The sequence below is a fragment of the Pleurodeles waltl genome, chromosome 8, assembly GCF_031143425.1.
Source record: "Pleurodeles waltl isolate 20211129_DDA chromosome 8, aPleWal1.hap1.20221129, whole genome shotgun sequence".
In the NCBI taxonomy this organism is placed as follows: domain Eukaryota; kingdom Metazoa; phylum Chordata; class Amphibia; order Caudata; family Salamandridae; genus Pleurodeles; species Pleurodeles waltl.
In genome coordinates, this window is record NC_090447.1 from 1,542,313,156 (window position 1) to 1,542,330,804 (window position 17,649).

The 17,649-nt window shown below is 50.2% G+C and overlaps 1 protein-coding gene across 5 annotated transcripts in view; it reads left to right on the forward strand.

Moving 5' to 3' along the window:
- The window catches only part of SPAG17 (sperm associated antigen 17), a 720,739-nt gene that overhangs the window by 640,568 nt on the left and 62,522 nt on the right, over positions 1–17,649 (forward strand). The window lies entirely within an intron of this gene.

Here is a 17,649-nt window from a genome sequence, read left to right on the forward strand (position 1 = left end):
ACGTCGAGCAAGACAAAGAGCCCTCACTGAAGCAGGTAGCACCCGGAAAAGTGCCAGAAACAGGCACTACGAGGATGCGTGAAACGGTGCTCGCCGAAGTTGCACCAAGGAGTCCCACGTCGCCGGAGACCAACTTAGAAAGTCGTGCAATGCAGGTTAGAGTGCCGTGGACCCAGGCTTGGCTGTGCACGAAGGATTTCCGCCGGAAGTGCACAGGGGCCGGAGTAGCTTGCAAAGTCGCGGTTCCCAGCAATGCAGCCCAGCGAGGTGAGGCAAGGACTTACCTCCACCAAACGTGGGCTGAAGAGTCACTGGACTGTGGGGGTCACTTGGACGGTGTCGCTGGATTCGAGGGACCTCGCTCGTCGTGCTGAGAGGAGACCCAAGGGACCGGTAATGCAGCTTTTTGGTGCCTGCGGTTGCAGGGGGAAGATTCCGTCGACCCACGGGAGATTTCTTCGGAGCTTCTGGTGCAGAGAGGAGGCAGACTACCCCCACAGCATGCACAAGCAGGAAAACAGTCGAGAAGGCGGCAGGATCAGCGTTACAGAGTTGCAGTAGTCATCTTTGCTACTATGTTGCAGGTTTGCAGGCTTCCAGCGCGGTCAGCGGTCGATTCCTTATCAGAAGGTGAAGAGGGAGATGCAGAGGAACTCGGCTGAGCTCATGCATTCGTTATCTAAAGTTTCCCCAGAGACAGAGACCCTAAATAGCCAGAAAAGAGGGTTTGGCTACCTAGGAGAGAGGAAAGGCTACTAACACCTGAAGGAGCCTATCAGCAGGAGTCTCTGACGTCACCTGGTGGCACTGGCCACTCAGAGCAGTCCAGTGTGCCAGCAGCACCTCTGTTTCCAAGATGGCAGAGGTCTGGAGCACACTGGAGGAGCTCTGGACACCTCCCAGGGGAGGTGCAGGTCAGGGGAGTGGTCACTCCCCTTTCCTTTGTCCAGTTTCGCACCAGAGCAGGGGCTAAGGGGTCCCTGAACCGGTGTAGACTGGCTTATGCAGAATTGGGCACATCTGTGCCCAACAAAGCATTTCCAGAGGCTGGGGGAGGCTACTCCTCCCCTGCCTTCACACCATTTTCCAAAGGGAGAGGGTGTCACACCCTCTCTCAGAGGAAGTTCTTTGTTCTGCCATCCTGGGCCAGGCCTGGCTGGACCCCAGGAGGGCAGCTGCCTGTCTGAGGGGTTGGCAGCAGCAGCAGCTGCAGAGAAACCCCAGGAAGGGCAGTCTGGCAGTACCAGGGTCTGTGCTACAGACCACTGGGATCATGGAATTGTACCAACAATGCCAGGATGGCATAGAGGGGGCAATTCCATGATCATAGACATGTTACATGGCCATATTCGGAGTTACCATGGTGAAGCTACATATAGGTAGTGACCTATATGTAGTGCACGCGTGTAATGGTGTCCCCGCACTCACAAAGTTCAGTGAATTGGCTCTGAACAATGTGGGGGCACCTTGGCTAGTGCCAGGGTGCCCTCACACTAAGTAACTTTGCACCTAACCTTTACCAGGTAAAGGTTAGACATATAGGTGACTTATAAGTTACTTAAGTGCAGTGAAAAATGGCTGTGAAATAACGGGGACGTTATTTCACTCAGGCTGCAGTGGCAGGCCTGTGTAAGAATTGTCAGAGCTCCCTATGGGTGGCAAAAGAAATGCTGCAGCCCATAGGGATCTCCTGGAACCCCAATACCCTGGGTACCTCAGTACCATATACTAGGGAATTATAAGGGTGTTCCAGTAAGCCAAAGTAAATTGGTAAAAATGGTCACTAGCCTGTCAGTGACAATTTGGAAAGAAATGAGAGAGCATAACCACTGAGGTTCTGATTAGCAGAGCCTCAGTGAGACAGTTAGTCACTACACAGGTAACACATTCAGGCACACTTATGAGCACTGGGGCCCTGGGTTACCAGGGTCCCAGTGACACATACAACTAAAACAACATATATACAGTGAAAAATGGGGGTAACATGCCAGGCAAGATGGTACTTTCCTACAGTCCTGCATTAGGATTTTGAATTTGTCCTTTTACTGGAAAGCATTTAGAGGCAGAAGCGACAAACTAGGCCTGAGGCCATTGTTCATCTTTTGCAAAAGGAAATAGTGGAAGAAACACCTTCTCCTCTTTTGAGTCGCCCTTAGAGACTAACACGTGCCCCTCCTGCAGCAGAAAGGACAGCTCTTCTGAATTTGGCTCTGATGTGGGGTGAATATTTTGGCAGAGCAAAAAGAAACAGTATGTCATGGCCATGTTGAACGATTTGTAAGGCCTATGTGCTTTACGTAATGGCTCACCATCCTGGGAGGATATGGTGAATCTCGCCCATCATACTGGGTGGGCATGTGCTGCTCAAGGCAAACTAAAGTGGTCTGGTGGCTGTTATGTCCTACTTTGAAAAATTGGATACTAAACTTAAAAGGCCGGATCCTTCCCCTAACCTTTCATCATTGATCTTGGCATCTGAGCTTCTGAAGTTTGGGCTTTTGAGTCTCCCCCAAGACTGTATGGAGAGTCTGAAGAAGACTAGATCCCAATTAACCAGAGCTTCTTATTCTTTTAGATGGAAAACATTCTGCTTTTAACACACTATTGACCCAAACAGATGCCAAGAAGAATCTATTCTTTCTTTAATGAAAAAGACTGTCCCTTTCATCCAATGCAACTGTGGGGTCAATATAATCAGTAAATCCACATTGTTGATCCAAATGTAACGTAGAGTCTAAATCTAAAGATTGCACATTCAGCTTCTCAGATTTTTTTATTGGCAACAGTTATCTAGATTTAAAAAGACGCAGCCAACGCGTTTCGTCCTAGGAACGGGGACTTCATCAGGGCTGAAAAGATACATACACATAAACAAAACATTTAAAACCTCCCAGCTTTAAAAATACACACAATAATCTATTCTGTCTTACCTTCTTCATTTGAAAGAATCAGGGTTGTATCATTTTGCAGGTAAGGTGCCCCTTGCAGCTATTACAGCCGATAGGAAGAATCCTTTGCACACCAGTTTGTGCGCAGTGGTTAAGGCTTTTCTAGAAGTCTTATTAAGGAGACTCTCTTCTCCATTGACACATCTTAATATTTTTCTTTTTATGTCAGCCAGTTCACCTTTTGATCTGATACAGAAAGCTTTCCTTCCCAAGTTGACTTGGAAAGCTATGTCTCTAATCTCTTAGAGTATGCAATATAGAAGCCTTTTGTTGCCATGAGACTTACTCTGTTCATTAGAACAAGGTGGTTCTCCAGCATTGGATCTTTCGTACATCGACATGCTTGAATATTCTTCCCCGTCGCCAGACTAAAGGTTGTGCCAGACTTCCAATTAAATCAGACAATTCCACTACTAACCTACTTTCAAAACCCAAGTACTTCAGCAGACATAGTTCTTCAAAGACTTGATGTTAAGTGGGTTCTAAACCTTTACTTTGATAAGTCTAAAAGCCTAAAGCACAAAGAACATCCATTTGTCAAGTATGTGCCCATTTGGACAGCCGTAGACACTGCAGAGCAGTCCGTTTCTAAGCCGATTGTTTCATGTGTTCTCCTTTTTTTTATCAACTGGAATGTAGAAGTCCGCCTGGATGGCCTCAAGCGAAGCAGCTGCAACTGCTTCGCTTAGAAATGTCCTCCTTTCTGATAGATGTAAAGCTGCCACTTGGAAGTCTATCCACACAACCACAAGACATCACTGTCTAGAATCAGATTCAGGGACGACGCCCAGGTGGGTCAGGCTTCTCTGAGGAAGATTATGTTTTCCTTAGTTGTTTCTTCTGCCTCTTTTTATGACTGTTGCATTTGTTCCTCGTCAGTGCTTTTGCCTAGTGATGAAAATCCCTGGCAGTTGAAGGAAAAGTTGTAATCTGTCTACATTGCTCTGTTTCCTTTTCTTTATTGTTAAAAAAAAGGTTTGTAAAGGTGTATTTTTTCATCACTGTTTTTATTTAGTGATTTATTTTATTAATAATTGATACATTAAAAAAATCAATCAATATAGCCCAGGCTGCCAAAGTAATATGTGTGCATTTGTACATATATGTCCTGCCACTGTGTTCATCTGCACTTTCCATTTAAAAGGCATTTTTGATTTGACTATAACTTTTAGCTTCCATGTAGTGTGGTCAGCTAAGGTCTGGTGTGCCATGTAGTGTGGTCAGCTAAGGTCGAGTGTGTGTCATGTAGTGTAGTCAGCTAAGGTCTGGTGTGCCATGTAGTGTGGTCAGCTAAGGTCTGGGGTGTGCCATGTAGTGTAGTTAGCTAAGGTCTGGTGTGCCATGTAGTGTGGTCAGCTAAGGTCTGGTGTGCCATGTAGTGTAGTCACTTAAGGTCTGGTGTGCCATGTAGTGTGGTTAGCTAAGGTCTGGTGTGTGCCATGTAGTGTGGTCAGCTAAGGTCTGGTGTGCCATGTAGTGTAGTCACTTAAGGTCTGGTGTGTGCCATGTAGTGTGGTCAGCTAAGGTCTGGTGTGCCATATAGTGTGGTCAGCTAAGGTCTGGTGTGCCATGTAGAGTGGTCAGCTAAGGTCTGGTGTGTGCCATGTAGTGTGGTCAGCTAAGGTCTGGTGTGCCATGTAGTGTGGTCAGCTAAGGTCTGGTGGGTCATGTAGTGTGGTCAGCTAAAGTCTGGTGTGCCATGTAGTGTAGTCAGCTAAGGTCTGGTGTGCCATGTAGTGTGGTCAGCTAAGGTCTGGTGTGTGCCATGTAGTGTGGTCAGCTCAGGTCTGGTGTGTGTCATGTAGTGTGGTCAGCTAAGGTATGGCGTGCCATGTAGTGTGGTCAGCTAAGGTCTGGCGTGCCATGTAGTGTAGTCAGCTAAGGTCTGGTGTGCCCTGTAGTGTGGTCAGTTAAGGTCTTGTGTGCCATGTAGTGTGGTCAGCTAAGGTTTGGTGTGCCATGTAGTGTGGTCAGCTAAGGTCTGGTGTGCCATGTAGTGTAGTCACTTAAGGTCTGGTGTGCCATGTAGTGTGGTTAGCTAAGGTCTGGTGTGCCATATAGTGTGGTCAGCTAAGGTCTGGTGTGCCATGTAGTGTAGTCAGCTAAGGTCTGGTGTGCCATGTAGTGTAGTCGGCTAAGGTCTGGTGTGCCATGTAGTGTAGTCAGCTAAGGTCTGGTGTGTGCCATGTAGTGTGGTCAGCTAAGGTCTGGTGTGTGCCATGTAGTGTGGTCAGCTAAGGTCTGGTGTGTGCCATGTAGTGTGGTCAGCTAAGGTCTGGTGTGTGCTATGTAGTGTGGTCAGCTAAGGTCTGGTGTGCGCCATGTAGTGTGGTCAGCTAAGGTCTGGTGTGTGCCATGTAGTGTAGTCAGCTAAGGTCTGGTGTGCCATGTAGTGTGGTTAGCTAAGGTCTGGTGTGCCATATAGTGTGGTCAGCTAAGGGCTAGTGTGCCATGTAGTGTGGTCAGCTAAGGTCTGGTGTGCCATGTAGTGTGGTCAGCTAAGGTCTGGTGTGTGCCATGTAGTGTAGTCAGCTAAGGTCTGGTGTGCCATATAGTGTGGTCAGCTAAGGTCTGGTGTGCCATGTATTGTGGTCAGCTAAGGTCTGGTGTGCCATGTATTGTGGTCAGCTAATGTCTGGTGTGCCATGTATTGTGGTCAGCTAAGGTCTGGTGTGCCATGTATTGTGGTCAGCTAATGTCTGGTGTGCCATGTATTGTGGTCAGCTAATGTCTGGTGTGCCATGTAGTGTAGTCGGCTAAGGTCTGGTGTGTGCCATGTAGTGTAGTCAGCTAAGGTCTGGTGTGTGCCATGTAGTGTGGTCAGCTAAGGTCTGGTGTGCCATGTAGTGTGGTCAGCTAAGGTCTGGTGTGCCATGTAGTGTAGTCAGCTGAGGTCTGGTGTGCCATGTAGTGTAGTCAGCTGAGGTCTGGTGTGCCATGTAGTGTAGTCAGCTAAGGTCTGGTGTGCCATGTAGTGTAGTCGGCTAAGGTCTGGTGTGCCATGTAGTGTAGTCGGCTAAGGTCTGGTGTGCCATGTAGTGTAGTCGGCTAAGGTCTGGTGTGCCATGTAGTGTAGTCAGCTAGGGTCTGGTGTGCCATGTAGTGTAGTCAGCTAAGGTCTAGTGTGCCATGTAGTGTAGTCAGCTAAGGTCTGGTGTTTGCCATGTAGTGTGGTCAGCTAAGGTCTGGTGTGCCATGTAGTGTGGTCAGCTAAGGTCTGGTGTGCCATGTAGTGTAGTCAGCTAAGGTCTGGTGTGCCATGTAGTGTAGTCGGCTAAGGTCTGGTGTGCCATGTAGTGTAGTCGGCTAAGGTCTGGTGTGCCATGTAGTGTAGTCGGCTAAGGTCTAGTGTGCCATGTAGTGTAGTCGGCTAAGGTCTGGTGTGCCATGTAGTGTAGTCGGCTAAGGTCTAGTGTGCCATGTAGTGTAGTCAGCTAAGGTCTGGTGTGTGCCATGTAGTGTGGTCAGCTAAGGTCTGGTGTGTGCCATGTAGTGTGGTCAGCTAAGGTCTGGTGTGTGCCATGTAGTGTGGTCAGCTAAGGTCTGGTGTGTGCCATGTAGTGTGGTCAGCTAAGGTCTGGTGTGCCATGTAGTGTAGTCAGCTAAGGTCTGGTGTGCCATGTAGTGTAGTCGGCTAAGGTCTGGTGTGCCATGTAGTGTAGTCAGCTAAGGTCTGGTGTGTGCCATGTAGTGTGGTCAGCTAAGGTCTGGTGTGTGCCATGTAGTGTGGTCAGCTAAGGTCTGGTGTGTGCCATGTAGTGTGGTCAGCTAAGGTCTGGTGTGTGCCATGTAGTGTGGTCAGCTAAGGTCTGGTGTGTGCCATGTAGTGTAGTCAGCTAAGGTCTGGTGTGCCATGTAGTGTAGTCAGCTAAGGTCTGGTGTGCCATATAGTGTGGTCAGCTAAAGTCTGGTGTGCCATGTAGTGTAGTCAGCTAAGGTCTGGTGTGCCATGTAGTGTAGTCGGCTAAGGTCTAGTGTGCCATGTAGTGTAGTCGGCTAAGGTCTAGTGTGCCATGTAGTGTAGTCAGCTAAGGTCTGGTGTGCCATGTAGTGTAGTCGGCTAAGGTCTAGTGTGCCATGTAGTGTAGTCAGCTAAGGTCTGGTGTGCCATGTAGTGTAGTCGGCTAAGGTCTAGTGTGCCATGTAGTGTAGTCAGCTAAGGTCTGGTGTGCCTTGTAGTGTAGTCAGCTAAGGTCTGGTGTGCCATGTAGTGTAGTCGGCTAAGGTCTGGTGTGCCATGTAGTGTAGTCAGCTAAGGTCTGGTGTGCCATGTAGTGTAGTCAGCTAAGGTCTGGTGTGCCATGTAGTGTAGTCAGCTAAGGTCTGGTGTGTGCCATGTAGTGTGGTCAGCTAAGTTCTGGTGTGCCATATAGTGTGGTCAGCTGAGGTCTGGTGTGCCATGTAGTGTGGTCAGCTAAGTTCTGGTGTGCCATGTAGTGTAGTCGGCTAAGGTCTAGTGTGCCATGTAGTGTAGTCAGCTAAGGTCTGGTGTGTGCCATGTAGTGTGGTCAGCTAAGGTCTGGTGTGTGCCATGTAGTGTGGTCAGCTAAGGTGTGGTGTGCGCCATGTAGTGTGGTCAGTTAAGGTCTGGTGTGTGCCATGTAGTGTAGTCAGCTAAGGTCTGGTGTGCCATGTAGTGTGGTCAGCTAAGGTCTGGTGTGCCATATAGTGTGGTCAGCTAAAGTCTGGTGTGCCATGTAGTGTAGTCAGCTAAGGTCTGGTGTGCCATGTAGTGTAGTCGGCTAAGGTCTGGTGTGTGTCATGTAGTGTGGTCAGCTAAGGTATGGCGTGCCATGCAGTGTGGTCAGCTAAGGTATGGCGTGCCATGTAGTGTGGTCAGCTAAGGTCTGGCGTGCCATGTAGTGTAGTCAGCTGTCTGGTGTGCCCTGTAGTGTGGTCAGTTAAGGTCTTGTGTGCCATGTAGTGTGGTCAGCTAAGGTCTGGTGTGCCATGTAGTGTGGTCAGCTAAGGTCTGGTGTGCCATGTAGTGTAGTCACTTAAGGTCTGGTGTGCCATGTAGTGTAGTCGGCTAAGGTCTGGTGTGCCATATAGTGTGGTCAGCTAAGGTCTGGTGTGCCATGTAGAGTGGTCAGCTAAGGTCTGGTGTGTGCCATGTAGTGTGGTCAGCTAAGGTCTGGTGTGCCATGTAGTGTGGTCAGCTAAGGTCTGGTGGGTCATGTAGTGTGGTCAGCTAAAGTCTGGTGTGCCATGTAGTGTAGTCAGCTAAGGTCTGGTGTGCCATGTAGTGTGGTCAGCTAAGGTCTGGTGTGTGCCATGTAGTGTGGTCAGCTCAGGTCTGGTGTGTGTCATGTAGTGTGGTCAGCTAAGGTATGGCGTGCCATGTAGTGTGGTCAGCTAAGGTCTGGCGTGCCATGTAGTGTAGTCAGCTAAGGTCTGGTGTGCCCTGTAGTGTGGTCAGTTAAGGTCTTGTGTGCCATGTAGTGTGGTCAGCTAAGGTTTGGTGTGCCATGTAGTGTGGTCAGCTAAGGTCTGGTGTGCCATGTAGTGTAGTCACTTAAGGTCTGGTGTGCCATGTAGTGTGGTTAGCTAAGGTCTGGTGTGCCATATAGTGTGGTCAGCTAAGGTCTGGTGTGCCATGTAGTGTAGTCAGCTAAGGTCTGGTGTGCCATGTAGTGTAGTCGGCTAAGGTCTGGTGTGCCATGTAGTGTAGTCAGCTAAGGTCTGGTGTGTGCCATGTAGTGTGGTCAGCTAAGGTCTGGTGTGTGCCATGTAGTGTGGTCAGCTAAGGTCTGGTGTGTGCCATGTAGTGTGGTCAGCTAAGGTCTGGTGTGTGCCATGTAGTGTGGTCAGCTAAGGTCTGGTGTGCGCCATGTAGTGTGGCCAGCTAAGGTCTGGTGTGTGCCATGTAGTGTAGTCAGCTAAGGTCTGGTGTGCCATGTAGTGTGGTTAGCTAAGGTCTGGTGTGTCATATAGTGTGGTCAGCTAAGGGCTAGTGTGCCATGTAGTGTGGTCAGCTAAGGTCTGGTGTGCCATGTAGTGTGGTCAGCTAAGGTCTGGTGTGTGCCATGTAGTGTAGTCAGCTAAGGTCTGGTGTGCCATATAGTGTGGTCAGCTAAGGTCTGGTGTGCCATGTATTGTGGTCAGCTAAGGTCTGGTGTGCCATGTATTGTGGTCAGCTAATGTCTGGTGTGCCATGTATTGTGGTCAGCTAAGGTCTGGTGTGCCATGTATTGTGGTCAGCTAATGTCTGGTGTGCCATGTATTGTGGTCAGCTAATGTCTGGTGTGCCATGTAGTGTAGTCGGCTAAGGTCTGGTGTGTGCCATGTAGTGTAGTCAGCTAAGGTCTGGTGTGTGCCATGTAGTGTGGTCAGCTAAGGTCTGGTGTGCCATGTAGTGTGGTCAGCTAAGGTCTGGTGTGCCATGTAGTGTAGTCAGCTGAGGTCTGGTGTGCCATGTAGTGTAGTCAGCTGAGGTCTGGTGTGCCATGTAGTGTAGTCAGCTGAGGTCTGGTGTGCCATGTAGTGTAGTCGGCTAAGGTCTGGTGTGCCATGTAGTGTAGTCAGCTAAGGTCTGGTGTGCCATGTAGTGTAGTCGGCTAAGGTCTGGTGTGCCATGTAGTGTAGTCAGCTAGGGTCTGGTGTGCCATGTAGTGTAGTCGGCTAAGGTCTAGTGTGCCATGTAGTGTAGTCAGCTAAGGTCTGGTGTTTGCCATGTAGTGTGGTCAGCTAAGGTCTGGTGTGCCATGTAGTGTGGTCAGCTAAGGTCTGGTGTGCCATGTAGTGTAGTCAGCTAAGGTCTGGTGTGCCATGTAGTGTAGTCGGCTAAGGTCTGGTGTGCCATGTAGTGTAGTCGGCTAAGGTCTGGTGTGCCATGTAGTGTAGTCGGCTAAGGTCTAGTGTGCCATGTAGTGTAGTCGGCTAAGGTCTGGTGTGCCATGTAGTGTAGTCGGCTAAGGTCTAGTGTGCCATGTAGTGTAGTCAGCTAAGGTCTGGTGTGTGCCATGTAGTGTGGTCAGCTAAGGTCTGGTGTGTGCCATGTAGTGTGGTCAGCTAAGGTCTGGTGTGTGCCATGTAGTGTGGTCAGCTAAGGTCTGGTGTGTGCCATGTAGTGTGGTCAGCTAAGGTCTGGTGTGCCATGTAGTGTAGTCAGCTAAGGTCTGGTGTGCCATGTAGTGTAGTCAGCTAAGGTCTGGTGTGCCATATAGTGTGGTCAGCTAAAGTCTGGTGTGCCATGTAGTGTAGTCAGCTAAGGTCTGGTGTGCCATGTAGTGTAGTCGGCTAAGGTCTAGTGTGCCATGTAGTGTAGTCGGCTAAGGTCTAGTGTGCCATGTAGTGTAGTCAGCTAAGGTCTGGTGTGCCATGTAGTGTAGTCGGCTAAGGTCTAGTGTGCCATGTAGTGTAGTCAGCTAAGGTCTGGTGTGCCATGTAGTGTAGTCGGCTAAGGTCTAGTGTGCCATGTAGTGTAGTCAGCTAAGGTCTGGTGTGCCTTGTAGTGTAGTCAGCTAAGGTCTGGTGTGCCATGTAGTGTAGTCGGCTAAGGTCTGGTGTGCCATGTAGTGTAGTCAGCTAAGGTCTGGTGTGCCATGTAGTGTAGGCAGCTAAGGTCTGGTGTGCCATATAGTGTGGTCAGCTGAGGTCTGGTGTGCCATGTAGTGTGGTCAGCTAAGTTCTGGTGTGCCATGTAGTGTAGTCGGCTAAGGTCTAGTGTGCCATGTAGTGTAGTCAGCTAAGGTCTGGTGTGTGCCATGTAGTGTGGTCAGCTAAGGTCTGGTGTGTGCCATGTAGTGTGGTCAGCTAAGGTGTGGTGTGCGCCATGTAGTGTGGTCAGTTAAGGTCTGGTGTGTGCCATGTAGTGTAGTCAGCTAAGGTCTGGTGTGCCATGTAGTGTGGTCAGCTAAGATCTGGTGTGCCATATAGTGTGGTCAGCTAAAGTCTGGTGTGCCATGTAGTGTAGTCAGCTAAGGTCTGGTGTGCCATGTAGTGTAGTCGGCTAAGGTCTGGTGTGTGTCATGTAGTGTGGTCAGCTAAGGTATGGCGTGCCATGCAGTGTGGTCAGCTAAGGTATGGCGTGCCATGTAGTGTGGTCAGCTAAGGTCTGGCGTGCCATGTAGTGTAGTCAGCTGTCTGGTGTGCCCTGTAGTGTGGTCAGTTAAGGTCTTGTGTGCCATGTAGTGTGGTCAGCTAAGGTCTGGTGTGCCATGTAGTGTGGTCAGCTAAGGTCTGGTGTGCCATGTAGTGTAGTCACTTAAGGTCTGGTGTGCCATGTAGTGTAGTCAGCTAAGGTCTGGTGTGCCATATAGTGTGGTCAGCTAAGGTCTGGTGTGCCATGTAGAGTGGTCAGCTAAGGTCTGGTGTGTGCCATGTAGTGTGGTCAGCTAAGGTCTGGTGTGCCATGTAGTGTGGTCAGCTAAGGTCTGGTGGGTCATGTAGTGTGGTCAGCTAAAGTCTGGTGTGCCATGTAGTGTAGTCAGCTAAGGTCTGGTGTACCATGTAGTGTGGTCAGCTAAGGTCTGGTGTGTGCCATGTAGTGTGGTCAGCTCAGGTCTGGTGTGTGTCATGTAGTGTGGTCAGCTAAGGTATGGCGTGCCATGTAGTGTGGTCAGCTAAGGTCTGGCGTGCCATGTAGTGTAGTCAGCTAAGGTCTGGTGTGCCCTGTAGTGTGGTCAGTTAAGGTCTTGTGTGCCATGTAGTGTGGTCAGCTAAGGTTTGGTGTGCCATGTAGTGTGGTCAGCTAAGGTCTGGTGTGCCATGTAGTGTAGTCACTTAAGGTCTGGTGTGCCATGTAGTGTGGTTAGCTAAGGTCTGGTGTGCCATATAGTGTGGTCAGCTAAGGTCTGGTGTGCCATGTAGTGTAGTCAGCTAAGGTCTGGTGTGCCATGTAGTGTAGTCGGCTAAGGTCTGGTGTGCCATGTAGTGTAGTCAGCTAAGGTCTGGTGTGTGCCATGTAGTGTGGTCAGCTAAGGTCTGGTGTGTGCCATGTAGTGTGGTCAGCTAAGGTCTGGTGTGTGCCATGTAGTGTGGTCAGCTAAGGTCTGGTGTGTGCCATGTAGTGTGGTCAGCTAAGGTCTGGTGTGCGCCATGTAGTGTGGCCAGCTAAGGTCTGGTGTGTGCCATGTAGTGTAGTCAGCTAAGGTCTGGTGTGCCATGTAGTGTGGTTAGCTAAGGTCTGGTGTGCCATATAGTGTGGTCAGGTAAGGGCTAGTGTGCCATGTAGTGTGGTCAGCTAAGGTCTGGTGTGCCATGTAGTGTGGTCAGCTAAGGTCTGGTGTGTGCCATGTAGTGTAGTCAGCTAAGGTCTGGTGTGCCATATAGTGTGGTCAGCTAAGGTCTGGTGTGCCATGTATTGTGGTCAGCTAAGGTCTGGTGTGCCATGTATTGTGGTCAGCTAATGTCTGGTGTGCCATGTATTGTGGTCAGCTAAGGTCTGGTGTGCCATGTATTGTGGTCAGCTAATGTCTGGTGTGCGCCATGTAGTGTGGCCAGCTAAGGTCTGGTGTGCCATGTAGTGTGGTCAGCTAAGGTCTGGTGTGCCATGTAGTGTGGTCAGCTAAGGTCTGGTGTGCCATGTAGTGTAGTCACTTAAGGTCTGGTGTGCCATGTAGTGTAGTCAGCTAAGGTCTGGTGTGCCATATAGTGTGGTCAGCTAAGGTCTGGTGTGCCATGTAGAGTGGTCAGCTAAGGTCTGGTGTGTGCCATGTAGTGTGGTCAGCTAAGGTCTGGTGTGCCATGTAGTGTGGTCAGCTAAGGTCTGGTGGGTCATGTAGTGTGGTCAGCTAAAGTCTGGTGTGCCATGTAGTGTAGTCAGCTAAGGTCTGGTGTACCATGTAGTGTGGTCAGCTAAGGTCTGGTGTGTGCCATGTAGTGTGGTCAGCTCAGGTCTGGTGTGTGTCATGTAGTGTGGTCAGCTAAGGTATGGCGTGCCATGTAGTGTGGTCAGCTAAGGTCTGGCGTGCCATGTAGTGTAGTCAGCTAAGGTCTGGTGTGCCCTGTAGTGTGGTCAGTTAAGGTCTTGTGTGCCATGTAGTGTGGTCAGCTAAGGTTTGGTGTGCCATGTAGTGTGGTCAGCTAAGGTCGAGTGTGTGTCATGTATTGTGGTCAGCTAATGTCTGGTGTGCCATGTAGTGTAGTCGGCTAAGGTCTGGTGTGTGCCATGTAGTGTAGTCAGCTAAGGTCTGGTGTGTGCCATGTAGTGTGGTCAGCTAAGGTCTGGTGTGCCATGTAGTGTGGTCAGCTAAGGTCTGGTGTGCCATGTAGTGTAGTCAGCTGAGGTCTGGTGTGCCATGTAGTGTAGTCAGCTGAGGTCTGGTGTGCCATGTAGTGTAGTCAGCTAAGGTCTGGTGTGCCATGTAGTGTAGTCGGCTAAGGTCTGGTGTGCCATGTAGTGTAGTCGGCTAAGGTCTGGTGTGCCATGTAGTGTAGTCGGCTAAGGTCTGGTGTGCCATGTAGTGTAGTCAGCTAGGGTCTGGTGTGCCATGTAGTGTAGTCGGCTAAGGTCTAGTGTGCCATGTAGTGTAGTCAGCTAAGGTCTGGTGTTTGCCATGTAGTGTGGTCAGCTAAGGTCTGGTGTGCCATGTAGTGTGGACAGCTAAGGTCTGGTGTGCCATGTAGTGTAGTCAGCTAAGGTCTGGTGTGCCATGTAGTGTAGTCGGCTAAGGTCTGGTGTGCCATGTAGTGTAGTCGGCTAAGGTCTGGTGTGCCATGTAGTGTAGTCGGCTAAGGTCTAGTGTGCCATGTAGTGTAGTCGGCTAAGGTCTGGTGTGCCATGTAGTGTAGTCGGCTAAGGTCTAGTGTGCCATGTAGTGTAGTCAGCTAAGGTCTGGTGTGTGCCATGTAGTGTGGTCAGCTAAGGTCTGGTGTGTGCCATGTAGTGTGGTCAGCTAAGGTCTGGTGTGTGCCATGTAGTGTGGTCAGCTAAGGTCTGGTGTGTGCCATGTAGTGTGGTCAGCTAAGGTCTGGTGTGCCATGTAGTGTAGTCAGCTAAGGTCTGGTGTGCCATGTAGTGTAGTCAGCTAAGGTCTGGTGTGCCATGTATTGTGGTCAGCTAAGGTCTGGTGTGCCATGTAGTGTAGTCAGCTAAGGTCTGGTGTGCCATGTAGTGTAGTCGGCTAAGGTCTGGTGTGCCATGTAGTGTAGTCAGCTAAGGTCTGGTGTGTGCCATGTAGTGTGGTCAGCTAAGGTCTGGTGTGTGCCATGTAGTGTGGTCAGCTAAGGTCTGGTGTGTGCCATGTAGTGTGGTCAGCTAAGGTCTGGTGTGTGCCATGTAGTGTGGTCAGCTAAGGTCTGGTGTGTGCCATGTAGTGTAGTCAGCTAAGGTCTGGTGTGCCATGTAGTGTAGTCAGCTAAGGTCTGGTGTGCCATATAGTGTGGTCAGCTAAAGTCTGGTGTGCCATGTAGTGTAGTCAGCTAAGGTCTGGTGTGCCATGTAGTGTAGTCGGCTAAGGTCTAGTGTGCCATGTAGTGTAGTCGGCTAAGGTCTAGTGTGCCATGTAGTGTAGTCAGCTAAGGTCTGGTGTGCCATGTAGTGTAGTCGGCTAAGGTCTAGTGTGCCATGTAGTGTAGTCAGCTAAGGTCTGGTGTGCCATGTAGTGTAGTCGGCTAAGGTCTAGTGTGCCATGTAGTGTAGTCAGCTAAGGTCTGGTGTGCCTTGTAGTGTAGTCAGCTAAGGTCTGGTGTGCCATGTAGTGTAGTCAGCTAAGGTCTGGTGTGCCATGTAGTGTAGTCAGCTAAGGTCTGGTGTGCCATGTAGTGTAGTCAGCTAAGGTCTGGTGTGCCATGTAGTGTAGTCAGCTAAGGTCTGGTGTGTGCCATGTAGTGTTGTCAGCTAAGTTCTGGTGTGCCATATAGTGTGGTCAGCTGAGGTCTGGTGTGCCATGTAGTGTGGTCAGCTAAGTTCTGGTGTGCCATGTAGTGTAGTCGGCTAAGGTCTAGTGTGCCATGTAGTGTAGTCAGCTAAGGTCTGGTGTGTGCCATGTAGTGTGGTCAGCTAAGGTCTGGTGTGTGCCATGTAGTGTGGTCAGCTAAGGTCTGGTGTGCGCCATGTAGTGTGGTCAGCTAAGGTCTGGTGTGTGCCATGTAGTGTAGTCAGCTAAGGTCTGGTGTGCCATGTAGTGTGGTCAGCTAAGGTCTGGTGTGCCATATAGTGTGGTCAGCTAAAGTCTGGTGTGCCATGTAGTGTAGTCAGCTAAGGTCTGGTGTGCCATGTAGTGTAGTCGGCTAAGGTCTAGTGTGCCATGTAGTGTAGTCGGCTAAGGTCTAGTGTGCCATGTAGTGTAGTCAGCTAAGGTCTGGTGTGCCATGTAGTGTAGTCGGCTAAGGTCTAGTGTGCCATGTAGTGTAGTCAGCTAAGGTCTGGTGTGCCATGTAGTGTAGTCGGCTAAGGTCTAGTGTGCCATGTAGTGTAGTCAGCTAAGGTCTGGTGTGCCTTGTAGTGTAGTCAGCTAAGGTCTGGTGTGCCGTGTAGTCGGCTAAGGTCTGGTGTGCCATGTAGTGTAGTCAGCTAAGGTCTGGTGTGCCATGTAGTGTAGTCAGCTAAGGTCTGGTGTGCCACGTAGTGTAGTCAGCTAAGGTCTGGTGTGTGCCATCTAGTGTGGTCAGCTAAGTTCTGGTGTGCCATATAGTGTGGTCAGCTGAGGTCTGGTGTGCCATGTAGTGTGGTCAGCTAAGTTCTGGTGTGCCATGTAGTGTAGTCAACTAAGGTCTGGTGTGCCATGTAGTGTGGTCAGCTAAGGTCTGGTGTGTGCCATGTAGTGTGGTCAGCTAAGGTCTGGTGTGCCATATAGTGTGGTCAGCTAAGTTCTGGTGTGCCATGTAGTGTAGTCAGCTAAGGTCTGGTGTGCCATGTAGTGTGGTCAGCTAAGGTCTGGTGTGCCATGTAGTGTGGTCAGCTAAGGTCTGGTGTGTGCCATGTAGTGTGGTCAGCTGAGGTCTGGTGTGCCATGTAGTGTGGTCAGCTAAGTTCTGGTGTGCCATGTAGTGTAGTCAGCTAAGGTCTGGTGTGCCATGTAGTGTGGTCAGCTAAGGTCTGGTGGGTGCCATGTAGTGTGGTCAGCTAAGGTCTGGTGTGCCATATAGTGTGGTCAGCTAAGGTCTGGTGTGCCATGTAGTGTAGTCAGCTAAGGTCTGGTGTGTGCCATGTAGTGTGGTCAGCTAAGGTCTGGTGGGTGCCATGTAGTGTGGTCAGCTAAGGTCTGGTGTGCCATATAGTGTGGTCAGCTAAGGTCTGGTGTGCCATGTAGAGTGGTCAGCTGAGGTCTGGTGTGTGCCATGTAGTGTGGTCAGCTGAGGTCAAAACCCACCAAATGAATAATTCCAAACCTGGCATGAAAGTATAACTTTACTGAAAAAGTGTCTTTGTTTGTTTGAGACAAATCCTTTGAAACGTTTTTAAGATATAAAAAGGTGCTGGGTGGGCTTGAAAGGGTTAAAAAAAAATTAATTTCTGTCTCATTTAAAGTGGTGCTATAGTGATTTGGGACTCTTGTCAATCACATGTGCATTTGTGACTAATGTGATTGGCAGGATAAGGTCTCTTAAGACGTTTTTTGCCATCTTGAAAATCACAAAACGTCCACATTAGTTGGGTGGGGAAAGTTGCACCATGAGATGTGTCCGACCAGAGTCATGAAATCTTGATTAACCGGCCAGGAAAAAAACAAATAACACATTACATGATTTGCGAGTCAAAATGTGGAAACTGCCATTGTAAGTTGGGTATTTGTCTGCCATTTTGTGAAGAAAAAAAAATCACACATCCAAAGATTTGCAACTTTATAAAAGACTTATAAATAGGTGAGAAAGATAGAGAGGGTGTGAGGGAGAGAGCTAGAAAGAGACTGGTAGAGGAGGGGAAAAAGTGACAGAGCGGTGAAGAGCCAAAGGTTGTGCCCAGCCATGGTTAGGGGCAGGGCTTGGCCACAGTCAGTGCCTTAAACCCAACTCCCACTGCGCAGCGCTATGTGTCGGTGTTTGGGCCTATGGCAGGTTAGGGGCAGGGCTTGGCCACATGCAGTGCCTCACAACCAACTCCCACTGCGCAGCGCTATGTGCATCAGTGCTTGATTGCCTTCAGAGGGTCGGGGCAGGGCTTGACTGCATGTAATGCCTTTCAACCAGTTCCCACTGCGCAGCGCTATGTGCATCAGTGCTTGAGTCCCTGCAGCGGGTCGGGGCAGGGCTTGGCCACATGCAGTGCCTCGCAACCAGTTCCCACTGCACAGAGCTGTGTGCATCAGTGCTTGAGTCCCTGCAGCGGGTCGGGGCAGGGCTTGGCCACATGCAGTGCCTCGCAACCAGTTCCCAATGCACAGAGCTGTGTGCATCAGTGCTTGAGTCCCTGCAGCGGGTCGGGGCAGGGCTTGGCCACATGCAGTGCCTCGCAACCAGTTCCCACTGCACAGAGCTGTGTGCATCAGTGCTTGAGTCCCTGCAGCGGGTCGGGGCAGGGCTTGGCCACATGCAGTGCCTCGCAACCAGTTCCCACTGCACAGAGCTGTGTGCATCAGTGCTTGAGTCCCTGCAGCGGGTCGGGGCAGGGCTTGGCCACATGCAGTGCCTCGCAACCAACTCCCACTGCACAGAGCTGTGTGCATCAGTGCTTGAGTCCCTGCAGCGGGTCGGGGCAGGGCTTGGCCACATGCAGTGCCTCGCAACCAACTCCCACTGCACAGAGCTGTGTGCATCAGTGCTTGAGTCCCTGCAGCGGGTCGGGGCAGGGCTTGGCCACATGCAGTGCCTCACAACC